The sequence below is a fragment of the Pezoporus flaviventris genome, unplaced genomic scaffold (genome assembly GCF_033815535.1).
Source record: "Pezoporus flaviventris isolate CSIRO_AGI_PZ_B2104156 unplaced genomic scaffold, CSIRO_AGI_Pfla_v1 ptg000036l, whole genome shotgun sequence".
Taxonomy (NCBI): domain Eukaryota; kingdom Metazoa; phylum Chordata; class Aves; order Psittaciformes; family Psittacidae; genus Pezoporus; species Pezoporus flaviventris.
In genome coordinates this window covers 7,913,530-7,939,858 of record NW_026892584.1, presented here as the reverse complement: position 1 = coordinate 7,939,858, position 26,329 = coordinate 7,913,530, and the positions used below count along the sequence as shown (strand labels likewise).

The following is a 26,329-nucleotide window of genomic DNA, read 5'->3' as shown; positions in this document are numbered from 1 at the left end:
AAGAAAAACAGTGTAGAAGAACAGGACACAGGGATAAGGAGTATCTGGGAACCGCAGGTGTCCAGGATGGGCTACAGTTAAACTACCTGATAAGTAGGAGGATAGGAGGATTATTATGTCTCTGGTGCTAACGAACCAATTAAACTGGTATGAGCATCTACTGCGCATGCTTCAAAGGCTGCCAGAAGTGATGAAGATTGTTGGAAGAAGTAAACGACCCTCAGAGACCACCACCACAATTCTGTACACATGCGGGGAACTTTCTGGAAAATTATGTAATCCATACGTAGCCTCATGAATATGTACGTATGCCCAGTGGCTATAAAAGGACGGCTTGTGTGGCAATGGGGAGACACACGTTAGGAGGAGCTATCCCCCGTGTCTCCCGGCGCCGCAATAAAGAATACCTGCTTGTCAGCTTGAAAACTTTGTTGGCAAGTTTGTTCCTGGAGTTTTCTCCGTATCAACTAAGAATGGCATCGCTTCACTTCTCCCATGCATACATGTGTAACAGTTTATAAAAAATGGCTCTTTATCCTATAACAAATTGTTTAATGACCATTTGCTGTACTTAGATTTTTTCAGTTATTTAAGGTGGACCACTAACATTACAAAATTATGAGCAGATTATATAAGAAATACATGGACCTGTTGCAGGGAGCCTAGAGCAGGCTACAAAGATGGTCAGAGGGCTGGAGCACCTCTCCTATGAGGACAGGCTGAGAGAGCTGGGGTTGTTCAGCCAGGACAAGAGAATGGTCCTTGAAGACCTTAGGGGAGGCCTTCCAGTACCTAAAAGGGACCTACAAGAAATCTGGAGAGGGACTTTTACGAGGGCATGTAGGGAATGGCTTTAAACTGAAAGAGGGTAGATTTAGACTAGATATTAGGAAGAACTTCTTTACCATGAGGGTGGTGAGACACAGGTTGCCCAGAGAAGCTGTGTCTGCCCCATCCCTGGAAGTGTTCAAGGCCAGGCTAGATGGGGCTTTGAGCAACCTGGTCTAGTGGAAGGTCTCTGCCTGTGCCGGAGGGGGTGGAACTAGAAGATCTTGAAACAGGTGAGGTGGCTGAGGATTGGAGGATGGCAAATGTCAGGCCGGTCTATAAGAAGGGCAAGAAGGAGGACCCGGGTAATTATAGACCGGTCAGCCTTACCTCCATCCCTGGAAAGGTGATGGAACAACTTATTCTTGACACCATCTCTAGACATATCAAGGATGAGGGGGTCATTAAGAGCAGCCAACATGGCTTTACCAAGGGGGAGTAATGTTTGACCAACCTTATAGCCTTCTATGAGCAAGTAACTAGGTGGATGGATGACGGTAGAGCGGTAGATGTGTTTTTTCTTGATTTCAGTAAGGCATTTGATACTGTCTCCCACAGCATCCTCATCGATAAGCTAAGGAAGTGTGGGCTTGATGATCAGGTAGTGAGGTGGATCAAGAACTGGTTGGAAGGAAGAAGGCAGAGAGTTGTGGTCAGTGGGGCAGAATCTAGCTGGAGGTCTGTGACTAGTGGAGTCCCTCAGGGGTTGGTGCTGGCACCAGTGCTGTTTAATATTTTCATCAACGACCTGGATGAGGGAACTGAGTGTACCCTCAGCAAGTTTGCTGATGATACTAAACTGGGAGGAGTGGCTGACACACCAGAGGGCTGTGTTGCCATTCAGCAAGACCTGGACAGCTTGGAGAGTTTGGCAGAGAGGAACTTGATGAGATTCAACAAGGGCAAGTGTAGAGTCTTGCATCTGAGGAAGAACAACCCCATGTACCAGTACAGGTTGGGGGTTGACCTGCTGGACAGTAGCGAAGGGGAAAGGGACCTGGGGGTCCTGGTGGATAGGAGGATGACCATGAGCCAGCAATGTGCCCTTGTGGCCAAGAAGGCCAATGACATCCTAGGGTGCATTAGAAAGGGTGTAGTTAGTAGGTCAAAAGAGGTTCTCCTCCCCCTCTACTCCGCCTTGGTGAGGCCGCATCTGGAATATTGTGTCCAGTTCTGGGCCCCTCAGTTCAAGAAGGACAGGGAATTGCTTGAAAGAGTCCAGCGCAGAGCCACAAAGATGATTAAGGGAGTGGAACATCTCCCTTATGAGGAGAGGCTGAGGGAGCTGGGTCTCTTTAGCTCGGAGGAGACTGAGGGGTGACCTCATCAATGTTTACAAATATGTAAAGGGTGAGTGTCAGGATGATGGAGCTAGGTTTTTTTCAGTGATGTCCAGTGATAGGACAAGGGGCAGTGGGTGTAAACTGGAGCATAGGAGGTTCCATGTGAACATCAGGAAAAATTTCTTTACTGTGAGAGTGACAGATCACTGGAACAGGTTGCCCAGGGGGGTTGCGGAGTCTCCTACATTGGAGATATTCAAGGCCCGCCTGGACAAGTTCCTGTGTGATGTACTCTAGGTTACCCTACTCTTGCAGGAGGGTTGGACTAGATGATCTTTTGGGGTCCCTTCCAACCCTTAGGATTCTGTGATTCTGTGATCTTAAGGTTCTTTCCAACCCAAACCATTCTGTGATTAAATATAATTATTAAGTTCACCAACTACTCCCACGGCCTGTGAGGAAGACTGTTGCAGTGGGCAGCAAGACTGCAAAGTTCAACCAGCTGTAACACCCACAGGTCTTTGCTACGGCAGTCCGTGGCCCAACACGCGGTTGGAACGTTTCTCTCTGGCACCCTCACAGACTCGTAACCACGGTACTTGTGCTGCCGCAGCTGAGCCCGCGCCACCGCCGCTCGGCAGCTTACAGGCGCCCATCGAGGCTCCGCGAGAGGGGTCCCTGCCGGTGTCCCTCCGCGCGACCTCTAACCGCGGCCGTGTGTGCGGGACCAGCACGGCGTGCAGGCGCCACGCGCCTCCTGCCCCCGCGCTGTCCCTCAGCGGCGGCCGCCCGGCAGCCCCGCGCGAGCCCTGGGCGGCGAACCGTTAGTAACGGCGTCCCCCGCCTCCGCGCCTGTCCGGCGGGAGGGCTGCCGCCCGCGTCTGCTGCCGCTGCGATCCCGCTCCTCGGCCGCTCCCCAGCCTCCTGCAGGGGAGTGACTGCGGGGGAAGACGGCGCGGCGCAGCACACCCCTCAGGTACCCACCCGGCCCTGACACCCTCCCGGACTCTTCAGGTCTCCTCGACCAAGTGGAGCTCCGGGCTTGGTTTGATCTGAAGGGAAGCAGGTGGTGGTTAAAGCATTTACTCCATCGCATCAGCCGTGGGTGCTGGCGCTGGGTGGCTGGAGCTGTGGGCAGCCTCCTGGGAGAGGCTTTTGGGAGCGTTTGTGTCACCGGAAGGGGTGCGTGGAGTACAAACCGAGTGTTGTGACTCTCATGGTGCTGCTTGGAAGCAGAAGTGCTTTCAGAAAGACCTCAGAATGGGAGTTTGAAAGCTTAGTTTTTCTTCTTTGTGTAATTCAGTAATCATAAGGTACAAACAGTTGGAGAAAATTTAACACCCAACCTCACAACTTTACATTTTGACCCAGTCTACATTTTTTTTCCTATTATAGCCTTTGCCACTAACAAATCTGCCTTAAATGTAGTTACCCCCTTTCAACAGGACCCTTAGGCTGTTGGTGATGCAGTCTGAGCAGAACGGGTATGGATCCTGTCCATATGGCTCTGCCACACAAGTGATTCTTGGGCTGTGAGCTGATGCAAGGGGCCAAATGGACAAACTGCCCCCAGCTGGTGAACTTCTGGTCTCATGGGACAGACCTGGCCTGTGCGAAGACTGCTCATTGAAGCAATCTTCACACATTGATTGAAGATTATCTGGGATATTGAGGGCTAATAATTTGTACTGTTCTTTCTGTCTCATAGTAGAAGGAAATTGTGGAGGTTAGAGTATATTTCTATGTTTTCTTAACTGCATTCTCTAAAGTTTAATGGGAAAAGAACAAGAAACTAAAAACCGAAACCAGAAGGAAATAAGTGCTGTAGCGTAACAGGCAACCTTGGTAGACACCCTACAAAACAGGGGGATTGGAAAAGGCTGTGATGGAGAATGTAGAAGATCTCAGTGTCTCTTTTGATAATTTCTCTGATGAGTAGGAAGAGTGGAATTACAAAAATATATTGTTTGGTCATCCCTTATGATATAAAGGACAGTGAATGATTATCTGGTTATTCTTTTTTTTTTTTTTTTTCTCCAGATAGCAGGTTGCTACTTTGAAGTTCTGAGTATGTCCTGTTCCCACACATGTCACAGGAAGTGGGTAGTTGGTTTGGCACTTGGCAGTATGTGCACACTATTTTTCCAGATACAATCTAAGGATTCATATTAGACACTATATGCCTCAGATAATGATTCATGAAGCTACCTTTCTTGATTTGATCCCTTTGCAAAAATCCTTAGACTAATCACCCTTAAAGACAGTATACACTTTTTTTACAATGTTTTGATTTTTATACTGCAAGGAATTTGTGATTGAATTGCAAACAAAATAGATCAGGCAGTATGCAGTTTTAAGATGCCTGTAAGAGTCGCAGGTTGTGAAGGACTTTAGATTGGTTCAGTTATTTATTCATTATTATGTGGATGAAATAGTGGATTTCCACAACAATAAGGCCATACATGGCAACAGTCTGCATTCCCTTATTCCTCAAACTGCAAAGACAATGAAGTTGTGAAATGAACATAAAGCATTCTGAAATAATGTGAACAAAAATTATGTTCTTTTTCCTCTTTTGAAAATAATATTCCCATGTGAAGGATTAAAGTCAGCATTTAATAGCTCATATAGAGAAATAAAATTTCGAAATTTTCTGTCTGGATATTTGCATATAGTCTGTCACACGCTTGCTTTAAATGTCTGAACACTTAAAATTCAGGCATCATAGATCACTCTTTCCATCTCTCCTCATTTACCTCCAACAGCTTAACCTGCAATTTATTGCAAGGATTGCACCTATTCTAGAACAGGATCAGACCTTAATTTGATCTGCTATTTATCCGTTGTGTTAATTGTAGCCACAGGGTTGTATTAAGAAAGTCAAAAAGTACCACTTGTAACTACAGAGTGGCTCTCACCTTTTAAATGGAAAAACACTCATTTTCTAGAAAAAAAAGGAAAAAAGTGGTTATGAGCTAAATGAAGAAGGCAGAAGGGTTTCTGCTTTTCCATTTTTAATGTAATTAATATAATACTGGCACCCAAAATGTACCTATCTGGGTGCAAGCCTGTTCCTAGCTTTTACTGCTGTTGGTGGGAACAGATGTGTAATTTCTCACTTTTGTTTGTTTGTTTTTTTTTTTTAAAGTGCAAACGGGGTTGTGGTTAGGGTAATGGATGTTGGGATTTTACCTCATGTTAATCAGGAATTTCATCTGCTTGTATTTCTGAATGGTGTATTCTTCTTGTGCTTGCTTTTTTTTCCTTCCAGTACAAGAGAGTCAGTAATTTACAGTACAAATGACTGAAAAAAAACCCTGAAAAATTTCTAAGAGACATTCTAGTCCTCCAACAGCCACAACAGTAGTAAATTCCTGATGCCCTGTAAGGCTTTGACTGAGGAACCTATATTATGTCTCACAGTGCCCACTGAAAATAAGGCAGCAAGTTTGAGAATGGTAAATCAAAAGGAAAAGCCCCATCTTAAATTTTTCTGGGCAGCCTCGAAAATAGAGGTATTTAAATACTACTGAAGTGCAGTAGGTTTAGAAGTACTTAATTCTCTTAGGCCTCTTTGAGATCCCAGCCTTTAGATGCTTGATGTTTTTTAGAAAAAGAACAGTAAACTCTTTGAGTTCTTAACTTTTGGAAGTGGCTTTTCTTAACTTGCAATGTTTCTACTTCCTTCCACAGAGCACAAAATTCCACTGCATACTGAGGTCTAGGGCTGCTTGATGATTTCAGAGAGTCACTTTAAGCCTGCCTTGCTACACTGCAAAAGCAAAAAAAAAAAAACCCTGGTAAATTAGTGGTCTATCAATAATGAGCTGATGTTGCTCAGTACAGTGAAATGTGTCAGAGTATCAGAAATGGGAACTCATTCTCACTTTCTTCTTTTTCATAAAATGTCATTTTTGTCTGTGATTCCTTTTATAGTTTCTTTTTAAGGATAAACATGCCAGCTAATCAGTGAATAATATGACTGCTAGAGATGTATTAGAATGAGAACTTTTGCTTCTCCTACCTTCCCACCCTGCTAAACATTGGTTTAGCAGGACTCTCACATTAGAGCAAAGGTGGGAATTCTTGTGGTTTTGTTTTTTTGTTTCCAACTATTCTTGCCTGTCCTCCAGAACTTTCCAGTCAGATTGTTTTATATTGAAAATGTAGGACTGGATGATGAATGAACAAGCTAACTGCACCACCAGTGGCTTGGGAATGTTTCGTATCTTGACTTCACCAAAGCCAGCTGTCATAGTAAATCCAAGGCTGGACATGCGTAAAGCAGGGCCCAGGTACCTGCACAGTTGTCAAACAGTGAAGAATGGCAAGGCTTGCATCAGCAGGGATTGCAAGCAGCACAGTGCTTGACTTGCCATTAGTGGGGTTTGCTTCTTGGTGTTGGGATGGCACTACAGACCTAGTATATTAAAGTACAAGTGAGCCCAATTTGTCCTTGTCTTACTACATTGACAGCTTTTCAGGAAGGAGAAAACCCCCTCAATCTGTGTGCTGACCAGGTGGATGTGAGTGAGGAAGGAGATACACCTAGGGACCTGAAATGTTGCCACAGGTGTCTCAAACCTCTGTTTAGCTAAGAATCCCCCTCATTGGAAGACTCCATTGTTCCACATAAAGGTCTCAAACATGCAAGAATGTTAAGAAGGTATTGCACCTGTTTTCCATAAAAGAGGTAGAACTCTGCTTTTTGACCTTGTGGAAGGAGGGCTTACATCCGTGCAACTAGAAGGCTTTACTACAAGCACTGCTAAAACCTTGCGCTGCTGTTTCTGAACTCTGTGTCCTGTGTTTGTTCAGTTTATGTAGTGTAAGCTGGTGCTTTTAATATTCTGTCCTTGGGTTATTGCGAGTTTTTTTCCTCAGTAAACTGGTTTATTAGGTGGGTTTATTTTGCATTTTTCACAATAGAGTGATACCTGTTCCTTTGATTACTCTTATTAGAAATGCATGCTCCTCTGGCTTTATATATGATGGCAATAGTACTTCTACCAGTATATGTTGTGGTAGTGAAGTTTAACGCAACTCATAATTAAATGCAGGGGAAATTTATCTTTGACATTACGTGGAGAGTTTCCAGCACAAAGGCCAGTGGTTGATGGAGTAAATGACTTTTGAAAATTTCTTTTTCTGGTTTATAAGCTTAAAAATTATGCATGTAATACTAGTTGGAAGAAGAATTTCTTTTGTTCATGTGAGCAAGAACACTTTCAAGAAAGTTTGTGGTTTGTGTTCTTGTTTTTGTCCGGTTTCCAGCAGATATTGATGGATCTCTTGTGAGTAGAAACTAAGGCCCAAGTCACTAATTCCAGGCATGCTAAAATCTCTGTAAGACTTCAAGTAGAATTCCTCAAGGAGATCTGTTGCCCTAAAATGCTGACCCTAACCAGCTGGATGTTTTGTGAAATTAGTTTGTTAGTGCACACCATTCTCCACCCATTTCTTTTCCGTCTCTTTTGGTCATGGTGAGTTGACAAGACATATGTGGAGCAAGATCTTTAAAGTCTAGAGAGCCATAAGCATAGCTGGATTTCCTTGTGCCAGTGTCATGGGAGGGCAGTTTTCCTGGCTCCTTGTGTTGAACCATCCAAAAAAAAAACGATAGAGAAATATTTAAGGATGTGGGTGATAGTCTGTAGAAAATAATGCCGGCAACCTTTGAGGTTATGTGAGCTTGCCTATTTTGGTTTGTGTGCTGAGAGTCCATTGGATGCTTGAGATAATTATGCCCTCCTTACTATGTCTTCTACCAAATCGGTATCTCTCAAAGATCTCTGACGACATCTCAAGGGAATTTTTTTGGGTTTGGAACTTCTTCCTGTCTGGAAGGCAGCAGAGACCTTACCCAGTTGTCTGGAAGGATTTATTATTGATGTGGAGGTGCTATTTTATGCTAGTGGCAAGTATAGCAGTGTGCAGTTAGTCTGTTTCTCAAGTATAATGTGAAGGCTTCTTGAGAAGTAAGAGAAGAGGGCTGCAGTTACCATTAGCTCTTATGCAAGACTGGGTAAAAATTATGCCTAAAGACTATGCAATTCCAGCTCCCTGCTGTCAATGAACAGATGTTAATAACCATTTTCTACAACACTAAGTTCTGTACCCCTTTCTACTGGCTAAAAAAGGCACTGGCATCAAGGATGTGCTATGTCTAGTACTTGCTTTTGAATTGAAGTGCTGAGAAGCCTGTCTGGCAGTGTATTATATAATGTGCTGTTCCAGACTACAGTCCACACAATGTGTATGTTGTACTAAAGTTCCTTGAAAGCATGTGTGTGGGTTTTCTTTTTAAATATCACCTAGAGGTGTATGCTATTTTTGGAGCAATGCTTCTATGTTGGGGCATAGAACAGTGCTGTGCTGTACAATACCATGTTGTTTGCTTGATGACAGTATAGGGTCACTTTTGCTACCCTGCATATGTTGAGCTGACTGCTTGATTAGAGATCAGAAGGGGATTTTTGGCAAGGGTGTAATAGCAGAAATCTGAAGAAAGCTTGCCTTTTTGGCACTTAGCTTTAGGTGGGCTCTAGCTGTACTTTGTCTTTTTGGACCTTGTTCTCTCTATGCAGTTCTATAACAACAAAAAAAGCACCTATTGTGGTATCCTGTGTTTGGAGCCAGTCAATATGTTATAAAGGAGTCTTCATGTCCTGTTGTCCATTTATAGAATTTATTGACATACTATTATAGAGCACTAATGAATTGAGTGATGGTTAAGAGAGATACGGCTGCAAAGAGGAGGCAAGCAACAAATAATGGCTGTTTCTTACCACTGCCTACCCTCTGTATTCCCCATTCTGTTTTGCTGGTGTTTTTAATGCTTATAGCCCAAAGGTGTTATTTTGTTGTTGTGGATTTGTTGTTGTTGTTTTGGTGTTTTTCTCAAGGAAGAAAATTGGTTCCTTATGTTCTGTACATTGTTTCCTTAACATTTTTTAAAACATGCATAAAATTACAGTCTCTAGAGAGGATGAAATACCACAGTGCCCATTGCAATACTGCATCTAATCACTTGCTTCTCTCTGCCAATTTTTCCAAAAATCGTAACATAGCATTAATAGTTTTATGGGTACTGGCTTTCCATGCTTGAAACAAAGTAAAAATATAACTGAGTGCCCAGGCATAAAAATACGTGATGTCAGTTTGTGGTGGATAAATACTATTATGGGGAATAAAAACGTACTTGTCCCTTAAATCTGCTGCCCACAGTCAAGAGTGGAAGAGAGATTTGGTGTGTGAGGATTTATTTTAACAGTGCCATCCCGTGTGTGGCTACGGAACTACACTGTTATAGATAGTAAACTAGCATCCTTGAGAAAATTGAAAAGATGGCATTAAATTGGATAGTTGAAGCAGATTTTGTGAGGATAGTAAATAACACCTAATATAACCAGAAGACAGAAAAAAGTATTATTTCTAGGTCATCACTCTGTACTGTAAACATGAAGCATAATACTGTGTTTGGATATATGAATGTTTGCAAACCAGTGAGGAAGAGCATTAGGTTTATGGACGGTTGTATATTTTTCACATTTTGTTTGATTTGCATTGTTAAAGCAAAATGCCTTTTCTGAGTGCCAGTTGTGGAGCAGACTATGCAAACCAATTTTTTTTTTTTTTCTTCTTTATTCTGGTATAGAAGAAGCATGGTGTGTTATACAGTTTCTCTCTCCCTGATAAGCTGCTCCCTAAGAAGCAGGGATGTGATTATGGAGCTTGTCTTCAGCCCCCTTTCTGTGGTAAGGTGCTCAGTGTATTAAAACAATGTTGTTGTGCTTTGTGGCTTAGTGAGACAGACCCCAGCTCTGCTCTAAGTTATTTACTCTGTTATTGCCCACCCACCCCCATTATTCATACTGGTTTTCCCACTCCCATTTTAAAGCTTTTCTTTCTAACCTTTTCATTACATCAAGTGCTCTCTGCCTCCCCACTAACCTGCATGTATCACTTGCTGGCAACCCTGAGTTCCACAGTTGCTCTTCTCTCTTACCCCTCCAGGACTTTGTTTTTTCTTGTTGTGTCTGTTTGCTCCTCATACCTTCCTTCTGTTATTTCCACTCTCCACCTTCACTTTGCATGGACTATGTTAAGTCAGCTAGCTTGGAGTGTACATGGAACATTTGAGAAAACCAGAATAAGGTAGAGGAAGGGAAGGGAATGAAATTTCTAGATGGTTGTTTAAAAAGTGTTTCCAGTACTTAGGGGGAGAGGAAAAAAAAAAAAGGAAAAAAGGATGGGGGGAGTAAAGTAGTAAGTACCGAGAATTCTGTTCCAGTGAGCTTCTGTTCGTTTTGAATCCTGTCAGCAGTGAAATTTGCTCTAATAAGTCACTAGCTGCCTTGTTTTATATCCATTGAAGATGACACAATTTTCACAAGAAAATCTGTTGTGACTTTTCCCTTTTCCACTCTCTCCCTTTGCCACAAAAATTTTGGAGAAGGTATGGGATACCAAATATTTAAAAAGTCTTTTAAAAAGTTCATTTTTTTTCTTTTTTTCTTTTCATAACTTTTCTCCCTGACCACTTGCCAGCATGTGCAGTAAGTTCCTGTCCCTGAGAGTTTGCACCAAAACCACAGTTTAAACCAGGCTGTACATAATGGGTGTCTCTGTTAGTTCCCGCCAACTGAAGCTCCCAGCAGTAGACGGAAAATTAGACATACACCACTGCACAATAAATCTTATTGTAATTCACTGAGCTAGCATCACTGCTAACAGGCCTTGAAAAATGTGTCTTGTGTGCTTAAAATTATACTTGTGCTCCTGCCATTAAAGAATAAAAATAAAAAAAAAAACAAAAAAACCCTACCCTCATAAAAAATAAAAGTTTCATTTACTTTTTTGTTATAAAATACTTTTTACTGGTGCCAGCTGGAAGGAAAATGACCCAGTTAGATCTCAAAATTATGATGTAGCTTTAAGTGCTATGTTTAGATTAACTGCCAAAATGTTAGTATAAAGTGGTAGGTGTTTGTGCTGCAGATAATAACTAATGTACTGTTGGTCAAGATAGGCCACTGTTCTGTTATTATTGTATGGATCTTATGACTAAACATTGGAGCCAGCCTAGTGGAGCAACAATATTTTACTGTGCCTGGAATACTAGCTTGTCAGAACTTAACTGGGGTGCCAAAAATCTAATGAAGCAGATGGGGAAGATGTGGGGTTTTTGTTTTTTGTTTCTATTTCTGTTTTTATTTCCTTCCTGTGTGCTGTTATTTCTGATTTGTAGTCCTTTCTGTAAAGTGAAATGTATTTCTCTTATGCATTTCCTGGCAAGTACTGTCTCCAATACAGTCGGATCCCTCAGATTGTCAGATGGTGATAGTCTTCAAAAAACAGTACAAATGTTTTGTTTTGGTTTTTATTTGTTTTTGTTTGGTTTTGGTTTTTTTTTGTTTTTTTATTTTTCTCTGTGTTTGTGAGATTGGGTTTAAATGTGTTGTATATTTTAAAGGACCTGGCTTACAAGGAAAAATCAAGGTTAAAAGCACTTCAGAACTCAAGTTGTGTTGATGTGTATGACCTTTGGGCCCAGAATTAGCTATTTTTACTCTGTTGATATAAAACATTAACCTCAGTCAAATGCTTCTTGCAAGAAATGAAAACAAAACTGTGATGTTTAAATACACAATCTAGATGTACCTACACCAGTTGCCATGAAAAGTCAACATTTGCTAACAGACACCACATGGTGGATTCTGTGGTACTGCAGCTACTTCTTTGAACAGGATGGGAAGTACCTGTGGGAGAGGAAACGTATTTTCCAGGCTCTGTTCTCTCTCCTATTCTGCTGTGTCACATGACTAGATATTGTTCAGTAATGTTAGGTATCTGTCATCGTGTCCCTACTCAGGACTTCTGTTTTACTGCTGTGTAAAAAGATTTGGTAAATTATACCAGTTGCAATAATAGCCATTGTATTATTTCATAGCTTGATAGGGCTTCAAAATACAACCTGGGAGTATTTTCAGAAAAGGGGAGTTCAGAATAGCCTCTTAACTCTTGACTAGTCCTAGGCTATAACCGATGGAAATGCTATCTTCACCTTGCTTAGGGGAACAGCAGATTTCCAGGGGACATATAAATAGCAATGCCAACTAGCAACTTGCTGAAATTGCTACGTTTTCCAAAGCTTCATCTTGGACACCATTTTACAGGAAAAGGATATTGCCTACAACATAATCAGGTTAAATTTTATGTTCAGAATGTATGCTAAACTTGCATTGTTCTTCCAAAATTAACTTTCAAAGGATTTTTCTGTTGTCTGTTTAAAATCCAGTACAGAAGTTCTGCAGCTATGGTACACAATTGAGAGGGGTGATTGACAGGTTAATATTTATACTTCAACTGAAGTTAATAAGATACTTGCTGTTTTAATGTCTATAGTTTCAGGAATGGATAGAGACTAACTGGCAATGTTTCAAATAGGGGAAATAGTGTACTTCAAATAATGCTGTTACATTGATCTTTTTATGGTAATCTTTTGCTTGACATTCAGAACAACCAAAACTTATGTAAAATCCTCTGGCTGCCAAATTAAAAGAACAGCAGGATTCTTCAGTGGGTCACATTGCTGTGTGTTTGGAAGAAGGATATATGAATAGAGTATGGTGTAAAATGGGTCTGAGTGAAAAAATACAGGTTAAAACTGCTTCACATTTATATTCATAGCTAATAAGATGGCCATCCTGGTTTTGCTTTGCTTTGTTGGAGTACTGTTTTTAGACTTACAAAGTTCTGAGTCTTCTGAATTAGAATGATGTAGACAGTGGTGTTTTGAATTCACAAAGACCTATAGTATATATCTAATGTGTTTTCCTAATTCACTCAATCTAACATTGAATACACTTCAAGTTTTACTGCAAGTTCTCCTACTTAAATTCATAGAATGAAAACTTAACATCTTTTACTGTACCAGGAAGTGATCAGTGGAATGCTTTAGAAAGCAAACAATATTTATTTTAATTTGCTACTCCAATTAGTGTTCAATAAGAAAATACTTTGAGTTAAAATATAGGTGCTAAAAATGACATTTTTCAAACTAAGCTAAGTAGACCGCACTTTGGAAATATAAAAATTTCTACTACTGTTTTTGAAAGATGTGACAAAAGTATTTGTGTAGATGTACAGCAATGAGTAACAGGGACAGTACCAACCAGCTGGCACAGGGTTATGAATGGTTTGCGTAAAATGGTTTAAGGATATTGAAGGGCCTAACACAGTGATTAATGGAGCAACACAGGACTTCTAAATGCAGCTTTAATTTTTTTCCAGAAACATGATAGAAGATGAATCCCAGTCTAGCAAGCTGTAATAGAATGGATGCAGTCTGAAAATTAACCTTTGGATTTGGGTTGGCTGCTGTGATTCTGATTCCCAGACTGTGAAGCCTTTTATCCTCTTTGCTTCTACTGGCACCATCACTGGGAAGTGGGTCTGAATTGATGCTAGCATACTTCTATCACTATACTGGGTGTTTAGGTATGTGGTTTAAGATCGGTGAACAGTGCAGCTTTTGGTTGGTCTTACCTGACTAAACTACTTAATTGAAAGATTGAGATATTGAGATATGTGTGTTTATATTTGCTGTGTAGAAATGTAAACAATCAAAGTTCAATGCTGTTTAGTATTCACTTGCTTTCCTTAGTAATGTGAGCCTTTCTGAGGAATTAAAAAGATTAAATTTTGTTAGTTCTTCTGTTGTGTGGGGTTTTTTTTGTTGTTTATTTGTTTTCCTGGGTGGGTTTGAGGGGTTTGGAGGTTTGTTTTACACAGAGCATTTTAAGTAGTAGTCTCTGTACTTTATTTGTCTCACAGTTGTCAAAGTTTGAATAATTATTTTTTTTTTTAAGTGCTGTGGAAGCCAAAACCTAGACTATTAATAGCTCTAGGTTTGTTGAGATGGGAATGGCATCCAGGTCTGCTGAGAAACAGCTGAGTATCTGGAGTTTGAGACATAACTATTTTTCTTTTTCTTAGTGAATGTGTATTATCCAAAGGAAAGGATGTTAGTTAAGAATTACATTAGTACAGGTACCTCTATTGTTAAGATTTATGCTCTGGTAAATGCCACATACTCTGCACAACTCCCCTGTAGACAACATGTGTTTCCATTAACTGCAGCAGTCTTAGAATCTGTACCATAAATAATAACACTGAGTTTATTTCACATGTTCACAGCATATAGGATAACCATGGGGGGGGAAAAAGTCATCAAGGAAATGCTATGTAAAGTGATAGTTACAAAAAGCTACAGCTATAACTTCATTTCTTCACAGGTTAGGGACAGAACATGTAGTTATAATCTACTGAAAGTGAAGTTACTTCCTATTTATGTTAGTTAATTTCTGGGCAGCAAAAAGTCCAATCCAAAACACTGTGTCTGAACTATCTTACATTTAGGAGTATTTAAAATCCAGACTTGGTTCATATCTGAAATGCCTCCAGATCCTAACTGTGTAGGGTCAAACCCCTTTCTAGTTCTTAAGTTTAGTTTGATAGTATCGCTGGCCTTCCAAAACATGATTTCATTATCCCAGGGGAATTAGGAAAGATATTTGAAGATAGCAAGCATGTCAGCAATTGAGGTAAATTATCATTACAATTTGCATACTATCTCAGGTGTCCTTAACATTAAATACTGAAAGTTGGATTTGGCCATGTACTGCCCATGGATAAGTAAAAGGATGTTGCGGTTACAGTGAGCACTATTACATATGAGGGCGCTGCTTGGTTTAACACTGAAAGAAGTGGTCTGTTGCCTGACTACCCCAGATACTGGACAGTTGAAACTTTACAGCCTAAATCATACATCTTACAAAGCCACGAGGTTGCTGCTGGCACTGAAGACTTTAATTGTTCTTTTATGGACCTAGGAGCCTGTTTGAATCTCCTGACCTACATGTTTTCCTTAGAGACATATACTGGGGATTCTGTTGGGTCCTAGCATTAGTTTCAGTTTAAGGTGGTACATGTTGTCATGAATTGCATGCTGTGCTGATTAAGCTACATACTTCACTAATCAAGCTGCAAAGCTAAGTAGGTGAAATTTAATACACTCTACTAATCAAGGTGAATTCTTTGTTGAGCAAGCTGAATATTTTAAATGTAGAGTTTTTTTATATACTCTGGTAACTGGCTTGGAGACCTCTTATTGCCTACTACGTGGCCAGCAAAAAGCCAGCAGGAGCTACTCCATTACTGACAATGGAAGGAATGTGTGTTTTCACTTTGATACTTGTTCCAGTGAAGCTTAGGGAAGATGTAATCAAAATTAGCCCTAGTGAGTAAATGACACTATTTCCCTTTGATAAGTCTCATTAGATTACACTGGAACACATTCCTGCCATAGCAGTTCCCACCAATAGGAAGGGTGCATGTGTTCCATATGACTCTTGTACCTCAATTTGGTCTGCAGGTTTCTCATAAAGTAACTGATCTTTAAATCCCTCTCATGATTATTATTGTCCTCATTCAGGTAACTTTAATTCAATCTGAACTGCACTGCATTTCAGTCACATCTTTAATTGACAAAGATAGAAGAATGGTAGTTTTGTGTTTTCCTCTCTTACCAATAGCAGACATAACATACTGGGAAATATGTATGAACCCATGGAGGAAAAAACAGTTGGTGCAGAAAGTTTGGTAGCAGCGTCATTCAGCACTAGGATTGAACAAGCTACACAGAGCCAACATAACAATGCTTTCTAATTAGTTTAGGGAATAATGTTAAAGTGTGCAATTAAGGAGACTAAGATGGCAAAGTGAAGCATACAGGTAGGAAGTAGAGCTGAAGGTGGAAGAGAGAGAAAGAGAATACAGAAAACTCAAGTAATTCCACAAATTTCTACTCTGCATCTGCATGTAATAATTAAGGCCAGTAAATATCTTGTCTGTATTGCAAGTTAACATGTTCTAGCGTTGGTGGTCTTCTGGATCTAATGTAGAAATAGATTCTTCCTGTTTGCAAAATGCTGATGGACTCATTTGCATGTATTGCAGGGAAAAACATATTACTTTGATCTGTGTTAAGCCTCCTTCTGCCATTTTATTTGCTTCACTTTGTGGATTTTAATGTAGGGGCACATGTGGTCAACAGTGTAGAGTTGCATTGTACAGTGAGGAAAGATTTCAGTCTGTGTTTCAGCAACTTAATTAATGGCATAAGATAAAAAAAATCGGCTTTGAGAAAAGGTCTGTGATTGCAGCTGTCTATATGGAAACAAGGTAAGTAAAGTAAAATCTCCAGTCAGAAAAAGATTTCTGAGCTTTAAATAATGAAAAGGGAACTAAGATTGTGAAAACAGACTTTCTTATGTGTAAACTCAATGTAGAGTGGTATTGGAAAGGAAGCAGTTGTATAGAAAGGTTGGGGGTTTGGTTTCAATTGTTTGGAAATGCCTTTAGCTTTGTTCAGTCTGCATGAAGTACAACCTACTTGGCTACAGTTCACTAGCTTGTTTTATATATGTTTATACCTGTTACTTTTTTGACTTGTCCTTTGGATTTAACCAAACTGGCCTAGCTTGAGGCCATCGTTCATTGAGCAAGTTGGTGGATTTTTTATTCCCCCCAACCCCAGTTGCTCACTGTAGAGGAGTAAGAACTGTCTGAAGAGGCATAGCACTGTCATACTCTTTGGCTCACAGTGATTACTGAACTCCTTTGTTGGGGTATATGCAGGAGGAGATGCGATTTTAAGGAAGTTATAACTGCAGTCAGCTTCTAAATACTTAGTTTATGTACGTTGTCAAACTGCTGACTTTCCAAGCTATCAGTATAACACTTTTCACACTCATGAAACATTGTGGTTTGTTTTTTAACTGAATTATTGAGATGTCCTCTAGCTTTACAATTAATCAGTAAAATACTATACTACACTTGGTAAGATCACCTAAGTGCCATAAATTACTAAAGCTAAATTAAATTTTCTCAACAATAATGAACAGAGTGTAGTGCAATGCAATGACTGTGATATATTGTGTCGTTTTGCTTTGTTCACCAACTGATTTGCTCAAATTAGGATTCTGTGTTAGTGAGAATCAATGCTGAATGTAACGTGCTGCCAGCTCTGTAGAGCAGAGACTTCTTTTTGGGTATATATAACACAGGTCTACGTGTTACACACAATAGACATCTGATCCCAGTTTGAATTCTTGAGTGTTCAACAGGTGTTACTACAAGTGACCAGTTGCATAAGAAAACTAAACACAGATTTAACTTGCTATTTCTCTTTTATGCTTTCAACATGGGAATTTGTTGTGTGAACTTTTTTTTTAATGACCAGTCAGAATTTTATTTGAAAGTTGTTGGAAGAAAGTTAGATTCCTAGGATGCTTCACAAATTTCAACTGCAAAGGATGAAAATGTCCATTGCGCACCACACAGTGTCAGTGTAAAACCTTAGAGTAAGTAAATTCCATGAGATGTAAATTCCACTTGGTAGTGTGTAAGTTGATTACGGCTCAACATTTACGTAGGCTCTTTAATTAACAGTAAAGGTCAATAGGTTAAATAAGTAACTTAATCAGAAAATTATGCAGAAGTGCCAAATCAAATGCATTATACAACCCTTGAGATCGATATGGTATGCAAATCGATCAGTAAAGTATATACTGTATGACTTCAAGTACTGAAACTTGCAGTGTGATATTGCAAACACAATAGTTTATGGCGTTTGTCTTGGTTGACAGCCTAGCAATTATCTATTTATATATTTATTTTCCAATCATAAATTTCCTGTGTCATGCATACTGTTTGATTCCCAGGTAACCGTTCTAGCTCATCTGGAGTGTTGTACAAAGCTATGAGCAAAGTTGGTCTGTGAATGAGTGAGTAAATGAGAGGTTTCAAAGCATGCATGGTGTTGGGTAAGGGCCAGGGAAAGGCAAAAAGACATCTTTGACTAATGAATTAGGATGTAGGCCCTCTAGAATATCAAAGGAACAGGGTTCAGTTTCTCTTCTCTGCTGTGCAGAGAGTTTGGCACAAGGAAGGAGGAGGGGACTGATTTATGGCTCAGCCATTCTCCTAGTGCCACCCCTGACTGCACCACAGGATAGAGAACTGCTTTCTTTTGTGAGAATTGGGGTGAGCCATAAATGCAGTATGTTCCAACCACAAGCCTGCCCTGTCCCAGTTCATTTGAAAGGGGAGTTGGGACTAGATGTTCAGCATTTGGAGGTGGGTGTAATTCCTGGCACTTTTGTAGACCTATGGTCAAATTCAGCCACATTCTTTTTCTTGAGAAAAGTAAGCCTGTACTTTGCTATTTGTTGGAGTCTTGTTCTGCCCCTGTTCTGGAACAGGGGGCTCTTGTATGTAAGAACTCAGACCACTGTTACTGATGCCATGTTGCAGGAGGATGCCACTGCAGCAGTTTCAATGGTTGTCCAGGTTCAGAAAAACTTACGCTGTTCTGAAGGATTGTTAAGATTAGAAATACATTCCATAATCAAGTATTTGTAAGTGCTAGCTTTTCAACTGTTTGGAGCAATTTTTATCACCTGGTGAGATGCGGTAGGTTTTTAGTGCATACCAATCCATTATCAAGTAAAAAATGCACTGAGGTCAGAAATTCTGCACCTCTTCAGAGCAGCAGGCAACACAGGGATACAGTACATCTGGGGGGAGGGAGCAGGGAAATGGGATGATCACAACAAACCCCCCCCAACAAACAAACAAACACCAGGTATGGAAATAATTTGAGTGTTCTCACAGTAAATAGGCATACTGATTGCATTCCAATAGAACTGTGTTCACACAATGTAGTCTTTTTGAACTCTTCCATGTATTTTCTGAAAGTAGCCTGAGTTGTTATGGGAATAAGGCAGATGGGTATCACCTCCTTCCATAATCACAGTATGATATGCTCCTTGGCAAATAAGCTAGGATTTCCTGCCCATAAGCACAAATACAAAAGTCATCAGCATTTAGCAGTGGAAGGGATAGATGCTCTCATGCCACGTGGCATTCTATTGTGTGTGTCTCCTCTTTTTTCTCTTCCACTTCTTTTGTTTGTCTGAAAAAGTCGTGGCTGAATATATTCCAAGTGGCTGCATTGTTGCTAAAGCCCATCATGGGAGGAGCCACTAATATGATATTACTGAGAAAGAGGGTATTGGGGTTTGGTTTTTTTTTTTTCCTCCTCATTTATAGAAATGACCTTTCTGTGTTTATCTTTGTGTCCTTTGCTCATTTCTGTTCTTCCAGTCCTTTGTTTTCAAGTTATATGGTCTGTCTATTATGTAGCTACTATTTCTTATTTGGTTAAGTTAGAAGTAGTTTAACCAGGTACAATAATTTCTGTGACTTTTTTTTGGCAGTTTCTCACATGAATTTGTTTCTAGAAATCTGAGTGTAAAATGCTACTTTAAGTTGTAGGCTATCTCTGCATTTATATTAAGATTTCTACTTGGTAAATAAATAATGTCATATTTTATCAATACTACTGTTATTTCTGCTGTAGGGAGAAGCTGCATCAGCACTAAACTTCTAGGATGTTTTGAAGATATAAGCCGCAGATTCTGGTTTGCACTAAACCTCTCAATTTTTTTATGCAAAGCGTCAAAATTCCAATCACATCTCTGCTTGTAAGCACCTTCCATAGTAGTGGGTGACTTCAGTACATAGGGAACTTTGTAAGTTCTTACTAGATTTCAACAGCTGTCTTATACACTTGTGCTATGTTTTGTTAGTTTTGTGCCTGCAAACAGCACTCATAGTTTAGCTTTATCTTGTTTCACATATATCTAATTTAAAAAAAAAAAAGAAACAAACCCTAAATGAAATTAACAAAAAATAACACATCATTTCCTGTGATCAGAGAGATGAATGCAAAGATGAAGAAAAAAGGGACTGTTCCAAATTACATAAGGAATTGACATTGTAAGAAATTAATAGAATGTGCTATACTCTTTATATATAGCATCTCTTAGCTAAAATTAATTTTAACTTTAAAAAACTTCAAGTATCCACGGCTGTGAAATTAATGCAGCACTGAGCTTGCTTTGCTAAACTGTGACTGGAATACTGTATGAATGGTTCTGGCCTGGCCTATTGTGTATGCTGTTAGTGCAGCAAACTATTTCCCATGTAGCTCTGTGAACTGCAATTGCACTCTTGGAGGCGCTACAAACATAGTGTTCGCTTAGTAGTGAACTAAATAGTCTAAAGGACTCATCTGGGGAGAACAGGCTCTTCTGTCAGCTGCTACTACTTCACTTACTACTTTTCTTCATCTCCTTTAACTCTGGAGGCAAGAAGTTTTCTTCCCCCCCCCCTTCTGTTTCTCTCCCTTTTTTTCCTTTTTTGTTGTTGCCCATGAACATCTCAAAGTGGTAATGTGAATGTGATGGAATCTTAAAAATGAGAGTCAGTGGGAAGACATACATATTGAGTATATTTAAAATTCACAATTTCTAGTTCAGTTTCATGATTTGGCTTAAGCTTTCTGTTTGTGTTTGGCAATGCTAGATTCCATTAACAATATATTACAATTGACAGCAGAATTTCCCAGTATCTGAGGAGATGGAGCTCCCTCCAACATCTAGCTACCTGCATGTTAAGACGTTGGCAAAATGTGTAAGATTTTCTATAGTAGCATCCTCTTGTCACTTACTACTCAGGCTTGACATACCTAAAATCGTGTGTGTGTTGTTCATGAGTCTCTTAGCAAATCTTTTCATAAAGACACAATGATTTTCAAGCTTAAAATTCAAAAACAGGCAATTTTTCAATTTTTCTGTGGTTTTGCTGCATGCATTTGGCAGAGCTCAAGCAGTGCTGAGAGTTAAGTAGAATGACTTGCCTGCTTTCCAAGTATAATGCTCTTCAACCAAACTTACTCATAGCAGTCACCTTCAGAATCCTCCTTGTATCTCTTATGCATATAAAAGCTTACAGGTAAACGTTTGTGTAAGATTTACTATATTTTTATCATAAATTTGTTGCCTGATTATTTGCTTTGCTAGTTAAGAGGAATGATGGGGGAAGGAGAGCATCATTTTGACATCTTAGCATATGATGCTGCTTTGAGGGCCTCAGTAATGGCTAATGAAGGAGCATAGTTCTCCCAAGCTGCTCTTCTTTACATGTGTGCACGCTGTTACAGCTAGTGAGTTTACACCTATGGGATGCTTTCATTCTTTGTATGATCCCTTTTTTAATTTCAGTGTCTTAGTTGCTTCTTAACATACAAATCTTTAATGTTTATTGCACAGTCACATTTTAAAGTCATAATATTTGTGCTTTGCTCTAGGTTCCACAGAATGAATTGCTTTGGTTTTCATTACCAATAGAAGTATAATCAATAAACCTCTTGATGTCATTCAGTCTACATATTAGACTTTATTAGAAAGAGCTGTGTGGAAGGAGCTACCTCTCCAGGCTGAAAATGGTCTAGGTTGCACTGGGACAATGAGTAAAACTAATATTTTAATGGATGATATCTATATTGTTTAACCAATGTAACTCATATTTCTGTTACTAATCTAAATTCTGAGGCCCAGCAGAAGAATGCAAGTGTGTTGCATTATGTAAATGATGTATGGGGTTCATATTGTGAAGAAAAAAACCCTTCGAAATAGATATCGGATTGCTAACCCCAAGGCAAGGATCACCAGCTGTCCTTCAGTTCCATAAAGTAGTTACTAACAGGAGCAGTTCATTTGATTCTCAGAACTACTGTCACTTCTTAACTCTTCCAATGCACGAATCCCTCACTGAACAGAAATAAAAATACTGAAGTTACCATTTCAAAGCCTGGGTTTCTTTTAAAAAGGAAAGAAAAGTAGCACATGTTTTTAAATCTATGGGGGGTTTTCATGGTTATTAAGCTACTACACTTTAGGCTATTTGGTCACATTAGTAACTGAAAAATGCAATAAGAACATGAATGTGTGTAGTACAGCTGATCTGTAATGCTTCAGGTATGTGAGATACAGTACACGTTATTATTTAGCCCCCTGAGGGATACTAGGGTCTTTACAGAAGACACAATCCTTGATGAATAGAAAGCGATTATCATCTCAAGCTCTAGTTCCGCAATTTGCTATAGGAGCAGTACTTCCATCTGTGTGGAGCCTTATCTGCTTCAAGGTTTCAGTCACATAAAGAGCTCTCTGCAGGAGGATGCCTGGCTTCAATAGTTTCTTGTCCTCGCATAGATCCCTATCTGGGTAGAGATTCTTCTGTGTTCGGGGCCTGTGACAAAACCATGACACAATTGGCAAACATTGCTCTGCAAAGAGATCTGTAAATACTGTAGGGAGATGAGCATGTGTATGTTCTGGTAGTTGTTTGTGCATCCTCCCTTGTTGCAAAAAGAAACAGTGGAGGGTTGTCAGTTTTGGGGGTTTGTTTTGTTTTTTCTTTGTTTTTCTCTTTGTGGCTTTTTCTTTTTGTTGTTATTGTATGGGTTGTTTTTTTTTTGGGGGGGGGTGTTTTGTTTTGTTTGGTTTTTTTTTCTTGTCACAATCAGCTTGAGTTCCATTTTTGAAGAAATAGTGTACTGTATTTAATGAGGACCCACGTAATCAGGACACCTGTGCTCCTGGTATGTTGCCCAGGGAACCAATTTACCCTAATGACAGTGAATGACATTTACTGCTGCTTAGAATAGTGCTTAATTTAAACAATAGTGCATTAGCAATATTTAACTTAATGGGGATGTATTTGGTTTATGGTAGTGGGTTAAGTAATGTTTAACAAGGTGTTAAATAGGTAATAATAGATTAATACTTTGACTTACATAATGCCAATACATTCTACCTGAGAATCTGTAAGTGTTAAAGAAATATTAAGGTACCATACTTCAGAGTATGTGTTTTGAAAGGGGAAGTATTAGCACAGAGAAGCTAAGTCTGTCCAGTCTGTCCTCAGTTTGACATCTAGACAGTAATATATTGATCCCGTGGCAGGGGGGTTGCAACTAGATGATCTTTCTTTAAGGTCTCTTCCAACCCTAAACATTTTGTGATTCTATGGTACTAACTGTGGATGGACTTGTGAGTAAATTACTTCATTACACTGAGTTTGTGCAATAATGTAGGATGGATTTTTGACTCCTTGCTTAAATTTCATAGATAGCTTAGTTACATGAAAATCCTCCCTTTTTCAATTAGGAAAAAAAAAGTTCCTGAAGATGGTGTAAATCTATCACATGACACTGCTCTCCCCAGTGAGATCCAGGTGAACATCTTGATTTTTTTTGTATAATGTGCTATTATAAATGAGTTATTTGGCTTTGCTTAATAACTCATGAAGTCTCAAAGGAAACTGCGGAGTACAATGGCAGTGTGCTCCAGGCTGGTGAAGGAAGCTAGTTTAGAAGTTGAAGATTACATCATTGTGTCACTTCACTGTAATCCCTGAACACAACTGTACTAAAAATGCTATCATGAAAGCTGCTGCGTATAGCAAGAAGCTGATGTCACAGTGTTGACATCTAGATCCCTGCAAAATTCTAGACCATTTTATACTGGAGACGTGGATTTGTCAGAGATGTGTAGTGCCCTGCCAGCAGCTCTTGCTGTAAGATTCTGTGTTTGTGTGTGTGTGTGTGTGTGTGTTTGTGAAATTCCCTGCACACCACGGATTCAGGGCCCAGCTCTAATGGAGCATAGATGCTTAATCTAGACTATAGGTGCTAAAGAAGACCTGTGATAAAAATTTCTAAAGAGAAAAGAAAGGTATAAAACATGGGCAGACTCATGACAGGGTCATTAGAGAAAAAAAGCCAGCATGGAAAAGTGTAGAATCCTAAAAGGAAAAGGGGTGTCACAAAGCAGGGGCAGAGTCTGTGTTGATGGAGCTGGTAAAAGGTGGCAACTCAGGCAGGCTCAGAAGGCCTTCTAGGGAGCTCAGAGGCAGATCATTGCCTGCCTGAACTGGGAACACTGTGCAGCTGACTTATTGGGATGGTTAGCTGTAACACCTGGCTTTATAGCTTGTTAAATCCTTACTGTATTTTATATGTGTTTAAGCAATGAAAATTGCATTATACTATTCAGTTAAGCATATCCTGCTTACAGTGTCTCTTTGTGCTTGCCTAATGGTGCTCAAAAAAGTGATATTTGGCTTCAATGCATTGGTATCTTCAAGGCACCTCTGTTTCATCCCTGTTTTATCTAGATAGGGCTATCCTAGTTCTGTAAAACCTGCTGTATTGACTTAATTTTTTTGTGTAGATGACGTGTTCAAATCTGATTTCATGCAGACTGGCTCCTTGGTGCCTTTATAAATGTTACAGTTGTTAGATTACTGTGTCAGTATTGTATTTTACTGGAATTAGGGATCTCATTATAATGGTCTTCATTCTCTTACTTCTACTGATATTAATCAATTCATGTGATCAGAAGGAGTTTGGGTGCTGCATCTTTCTATATAACCATGATATGAATTATTCTTTTTATACACATAGTGTTTATACATATAAATGTGACATGTTTCTGCATAAAGACATGTAAAGAAATGAATATATAAAATACCTAAACATGCAGAAATAAAAATGAAAAATTATAGATACTTAAAACTCAGTTTAAAAAAAAAAAAACAAACAACAAACTGTTAACATCTTGGAATTTTAAAATTTGGCCAACTTATTCTGTATCTGGTTGTTTTGCTTTCTAAACAACTTATTATCTGCTTATGCTCTGTCTTAATTTTGGAAAACAGGCTGCTTGACTGTTCGACTGGCGTTTGGTTTGTAGCATTTCAAATGGTGATAAAGTCTTTTGCAGGTATTTGTGGTGAAACAGGATTTGAACTATTAGTATTTATAATTTAGTAATAACTGTAATAAAAATGATAAAAAGTAATTTTCTAAAGTCTTTGCAAAATATTTATTATAATGTAGGAGCAGCTAACAAAAATGTATTGTATTATGAAGAAAGTTTTGGAAAGATGGACAATAGAATTTTGTACCTTTAGTGAAAGCAAAGTGCAACTGGAAGCTTTGTCTTGCTATGTTTGTCAGATTTTAATGAGGATTGCTCCATTCCCCTGTCCCCATGATATCATGGGAGGAGTTGCATAATTTACTTCCTACAGGTTTTAGATGTATTAATTTTTTTAATGTTTTGGTTTATTGTGTGTTTTTGTTGGGTTAAGGTTTGTTTTGTTTTTTCCCCTCAAATTCAATAAACAGCTTTAGGGAATGTGCTTACACATCATACTTTGCAAATGGTGGCTTGTTATTGTGACTAAGGATTTTATTGTTTTTTGGAGTGTAAACTGATAAAGCATTTTGCCAGCCTTAGTTGCTTTCTTCTACACAGGAAAACCAAAAAAAAAAACCCAAAAAAAAAAACCCCAAAGGCTTGGAGTAGAGGCAGGAAATGTTTAGTCTCAAAGTGAAAGGACTGAGATTCTTCTTCTGGGCAAGAATTGCATTCACTTCAGTGAGAGGAAGCTAAATTAACAGACTGTTTGGAGGTTGATTTACATTACACTGAGCTGTGACTATGCCCAAGCAAGCAAGGTCTGTACAGGGAAACCTGGTGGAAATCGGCAGAAAAGTAATTTTCCCTTTACAAACTAGAAGCCTGTCAGAAGATAGCTGATTAAACAGTTTGTGATCTGGGATACACTATCATTTAAGAAACATGGTATCTGTGAGAACAGTTTTTCCCTGCAGTGGTGGATCCCAGACTTCAGTGCTTTCTGTCATATATCAGTTCTCTTGAATTGACCAGTAATCATCAGAGTCCTTGTTCTTCCATGGGAAGCAGAGTAGGAGCTTATGCTCTGATGCTTATCCATGACTTAAACTCAGAAATTTGGGTGGAAACTGTTATTGTACCTGGTTCAAATACAGAAGAAAAGGATTTAATCTGTATGGAATATAAGTGTAGCAATAGACATTTTAGATAAATTTACATAAAGACCAGTTAAAGCCAATGGGGTTGAGTTTTGGTAATTTAACAGTGTAAGAAGACATCAATTACACCTTTTAACCAAAGTGATGTTAACTGCCTCTGGAGGAAAGTAGGCTGTGTGAAAGAGCTAGAAGAGTCTTGGTTGTCTGTGAACTGACCACGGTAACAGTGGCACCTAAGATGTGGTTTTGGATGCTTACAAGCTTATTTATTATATGGTGCTTCTGGTTTTGTGAACTCCAAACTGTTTTTGGTACCTGTCCCAAGGGAAGCTGATATCTTGTTCTTGCCTTCACCAGGTTCCTTTTGCTAAAATTTGAA

At 39.4% G+C, this 26,329-nt stretch overlaps 1 long non-coding RNA gene across 1 annotated transcript in view; it reads left to right on the top strand.

The window, feature by feature from the left end:
• The first annotated feature begins 6,724 nt into the window (after positions 1 to 6,724).
• The window catches only part of LOC133274728 (uncharacterized), an 85,196-nt gene continuing 65,591 nt past the window's right edge, over positions 6,725 to 26,329 (top strand). Inside the window, exon 1 of the long non-coding RNA XR_009745216.1 lies at positions 6,725 to 6,768. This is a non-coding gene — a long non-coding RNA (uncharacterized LOC133274728). The remainder of the gene's footprint in view (positions 6,769 to 26,329) is intronic.